The sequence below is a fragment of the Harmonia axyridis genome, chromosome X, assembly GCF_914767665.1.
Source record: "Harmonia axyridis chromosome X, icHarAxyr1.1, whole genome shotgun sequence".
NCBI classification, from domain to species: Eukaryota; Metazoa; Arthropoda; class Insecta; order Coleoptera; family Coccinellidae; genus Harmonia; species Harmonia axyridis.
In genome coordinates, this window is record NC_059508.1 from 30,790,313 (window position 1) to 30,795,312 (window position 5,000).

Genomic DNA, 5,000 nt, shown 5'->3' on the forward strand with positions numbered 1-5,000 from the left:
AAATTGTAAAATTAAAACATGTGTAAAATTATCTATTTCAGTTTCTTTAATGGTCAAATGTGATTATGGTGACATGTTTAGGAATAAAATTCATTCGAAGATTCATTTGCCACTTTTGTAAAATTTCTTTCTTTCAAATGATGTATAGATAAAAAATTATAAATTAAATAAATAAATTAAAATAGAGTATAGATAAAACTGATGCTCAACAGGATCTGCGACACTTACAACACTGAATATAATAAAAAGCTTAATAAATTATTTAATAAAATAACTATGTACACCTAGCTGGGCAGGTATCATCGAAAAGCTTGCAGTGTATCATCAGCTTCTGCGTTCTAGACGCTTATGGGCAGCGAACCGCCCGAGAGGACTTCATAAAGTCCTTCCAGACCATAATGCTGCCAATTATGGTCTGCGTGACCAAGGTCTTCATGTCCTGGTGGCTAAAACCCAAGACACTCGAGAGTGTCGAGTTCTCAACACACCAGGTCCCCCTAGCGCCAACAACTAAGGGGGCCACGACGATGATGGCTCCTGGGTGTCTGACGTTTAGAGCTTGAATTAAACGGGGCTCGCTATAAATGGCAACTTTATTTAGCGCAGCCACAGACAGGGGATTAGGCCCCTCCCAGGAAACCGTAGCGTCCACCACGACAATTCTCGACCCCATACGGAGCAACAGGTCGGGAATCTTTAAAGCTCCGTCTGTGCACCTAATTCTGGGCTCCACTTCCACCGTCCACCCCTTGCGTTCAGCAATCTTTCGGACCGTCTGGACCAAATGGTCATGTCGACGAATCCGGGTACGCAGCGAAACAGGACACTTCTGTAACACATGCGACAGACTCTCGGTCCGCAAGCACCCCATCCTACACTGGCGTTCACCAGGCGGGTTTGAAGGCACTCCACGGACCGGTAAAAGATTGCCCCGCAACTGGACGGCTCTGACGAAGTCAGCGCCAGACCAGTAAGGTGGGGGGTTAGGAACCCAGTCGCTGCACCGGGGGTAGGCCCGTCCTTGCCGCAAGCCGTTACCAGAAAAGCCAGTGTCAAGCCTCTCTGACATCCTCTGTGCCAGCGCTCTCATGCTCCCTCCACTCTCCCCCGTCCAGCGCCCCAGTTTGCGAACAAACTCAACGCTGTAGGACGTGGAGAGAGTTGCCGACGTTATTGGGTCGGCAGCAATGAACAGGCGGTTAAGCCTGTTTCGGAGGATGGCTGGTATAATCTCACTAAAGCATGAGACACCGAGCCCACCCTCCCGAACGGGAGCGTGAATAAAGGCTTCAGCACAGGTCTTGTTCAGGTGGAGGTAGCTGCGGACAGCCACCCGCACGACCCGATCAAAATACTTCAGAGTCTTCTTAGTAACGACCGGCGATTGGAGCAGATGTAAATATCTTGGGAGAAGATAAACTTTCAAGATGGCCAACTTCTGCTGCGGCTTCAGAGGGCTCTTCCCAATCCTCCGGAGCTGAATGTTCACCTCGTCCAGCACCGGCTTAGATCTACCCATGACACCGTAATTCGCGCCCAAGTAGCCAAACATCTCGCCCGGCTGCAGCTGCCTGATCGCTTGGCCCTCTATATAAAATAGAGGTCGGGTGATGCAGTATGAGTGCTTATTTGCACGGTTGACCTGGACGGTCATAGCCGTGCATTTGGAGGGGTTGAACCCCATTCCCCTCCTAGCAAAGAAGTCTGCAGCCAGCTTGAGACGCTTAGTGGCCTCCTTAGGCGAATTCGCTAGAAGTAGCAGGTCGTCGGCATAACCTAAGACCGCTAAACGCGCGGTGTCATTTACGGGCAGACCACCCTCGGCGCCTTGGAGATCACAAATCAACTCGTCGAGGACGAAGTTAAACAGGTAGGGGGAAAGCGGGTCGCCCTGCTTTACTCCCCTACATATTGGGATCTCTCCGGTCATACCTCTCCCGAGCTGCACTACGGTAGTGGCATCTTCAAAAGAATCCTCCACATACCGAACAGTAGTCTCGTCTATCCCGAGCCTCTTCATCGCTCTCACGATGGACTGTTGAGAAACAGTGTCGAAGGCTTTACGCACATCGACACTAAGGATGGTGTATGGTTTCAAACTCTTTCGTCTCTCCTTAATTAGAGCCTGAAGGGTGAGGTTATTCAATAGGACCCCGTCGACCTGCCGAAAACCTCTCTGGTTGGGGTGGATTTGAATCCCCCCCATACGTTTCCCCAAAATTCTATGTAGCACCCGAGTTACCACCGAGGCGATGGTAATCGGGCGCCAGTTATTGATATCATCTGAGTCACCCCCCTTTGGTATCAAGATCGTCCTGTTCCTCTTCAACGCCGACGGAGCGACGCCAAAGAGAAGCATGGAGTTGAATAAAAGAACAAGCTTCTTCAGAGGCACCTTCATGAGGTCTTTGATTTTGACACCATCGACCCCAGCGGAAGGCGACTTGTTTGCCCCGAGAGCCCATACGATTTCATTCTCCGAAATCGGGCTCGACAAGTCCTGAGTCTCTTGCTTGTCCTTGATGTCTTCTATGTCTCTCTTTGAGGGGTGACTGAAAATCTGCCGAAACTTACTTTCGGCAGATTGGACGTTGGGAAACGTCTGACTCCCCCCTACGGGAGAGTCATCTATGATATTCCGTGCCAGAGAGGCGCGGTTTGTCCGGTACATCTTTTGTACCGTCTTATAAAGAAAGGCTCGTTCTTGACGCCTGTTCAACGCTTCGACAGGTCGTGTCCTTTCCCTTCTGTTATTATTACTATGACCACCTAGCCTGTCGGACATCTGCGGAAGCAGAGCCTTCAGGTAGATGGCTAGTTGCTCTCTCACCCTCTCTCTTTGATTATGGGTGTCGACAAGCTGCGTCATATTATAGACCGCTTCATCGGCATCGACCCATCCACCTTGGGCCGCCCAATAATCTCTCAAGAAGAGAACGATTTTATGTGACTGTCTCAACGGATGGAAGTCCGAGGCATTCGGGTTCAGAGACCCACTGCTGTGCAACTCCGCACTAGATTCGACGACCACCGAGGCCTCAGAGGTACCGGCCGCATCCGCAGGGGATTGGATGAGCGCAGCGACCGCTTCGGACATCCGTTGAAATATTTCAACGGCGTCACTCGACGGCCCCGCATTCTCACCCGCGAGACGCTGGATGACTTCTTTGTACTTGGCTTCCCTTCTGCGGTTCTTAATGAAGTCTAAGTTCCTTTCTGGGTAAAAACCCAGAAGGTGTTTATTAACAAAGGGGCCATTGTACGCGAGTTCACGTCGAGCCATCTCGAGCATGTCCTCGCTTGTCCATTCGTCCCTACCCCCGGGAACCTCGTACCGATCCTCCAGATCCCGGTTGTACTCCGCTGGGTGTGCCTGTCTCATATGTTGTCGAACGCCGCGATAACCGCGGAAGCGACTCCCACAGATAGGGCACGCGTCAGCGTCGTTGGCCGGTGGACCGCGACATCGCAGTCTCCTCAGGTGAGTCTGCATGCCCGCGTCCGTGGCGAAGGTCGTTCCGCATACGCAGACGACCATCGCAGATGTTTGATTCTCCCTTCAAATAGAAGGTGGTGCAGTAGTGGGTGGGAGGTAAAGTATCTCACCCACTTTTATTGTATCTAAAGAAACTTCTACACCACAATTGCACCGTGCTAGTCGGTGACACCACAAACCCACGCCCTAAGAATGTGGGTGGACCCACGATCTGCTCAAATGTTCGTACAGATCGCTGTGAGGGGGCCACTTAAACTGTTCTATTCTTAGGGTTCGCTTCCGCTCGTTAGCCGGCAAAAGCCGTTACCAGGGACCACCACGTGGAGGTGAGCGGAAACTTGCTGAACAACGCGTGATCAACCGACCGCGCGACACACTGAGGGCGAGACAATTAAGTCTCAAAACACACTCTAAAATCACGCTTTTTCGGTAGGGCACTTGTATATCAGCCAACGGTCATAGTTACTCCCGCCGTTTACCCGCGCTTTTTTGAATTTCTTCACGTTGACATTCAGAGCACTGGGCAGAAATCACATTGCGTCAACACCCGCTGGGGCCATCGCAATGCTTTGTTTTAATTAGACAGTCGGATTCTCCCAGTCCGTGCCAGTTCTGAGTTGATTGTTAGATGACGGCCGCAGAGATTACCCAGAGCACCCTTGCGAGCACTCACGGGGTCTCGAAGCTTGACGATTCCGCGGGAGGCCAAGACGCGGGACCGAGCTCGGATCAAACGTAACGCAAGCGAAACGCATCACCTCGCCCAGGCCCGGTACGTTAGCCGTGACCCACTTCCCCAACAAGCCCGACACGCCACAATCCTCAGAGCCAATCCTTATCCCGAAGTTACGGATCTAATTTGCCGACTTCCCTTACCTACATTATTCTATCGACTAGAGGCTCTTTACCTTGGAGACCAGCTGCGGATATGGGTACGAGCCGGCGCGACGCCTACACGTGGCCCTCTCCCGGATTTTCAAGGTCCGAGGAGAAGATCCGGACACCGCCGCAAATGCGGTGCTCTTCGCGTTCCAAACCATATCTCCCTGCTAGAGGATTCCATGGAACTCGAACGCTTATGCAGAAAAGAAAACTCTTCCCGGATCTCTCGACGGCGTCTCCGGGTCCTTTTGGGTTGCCCCGACGAACTCTCTTACGAGGGCCCGGTTTAATTTCGGTTCCGCTGCCGGGTTCCGGAATAGGAACCGGATTCCCTTTCGCCCGACGGGCGTGCGTCACGCGTCAAGATGCATAGCATTTCTGCCACCACTTATAAACACGATTAACAACGCCACATCAACATCGGCTTTCGCCTAGGGCTTAGGATCGACTGACTCGTGTGCAACGGCTGTTCACACGAAACCCTTCTCCACCTCAGCTCTCCAGGGCCTCGCTGGAGTATTTGCTACTACCACCAAGATCTGCACCGAAGGCGGCTCCAGACGGCCTCACGGCCAGCCCTTCTGCGCTCACCTCCGCGACCCTCCTACTCATCAGGGCTTCA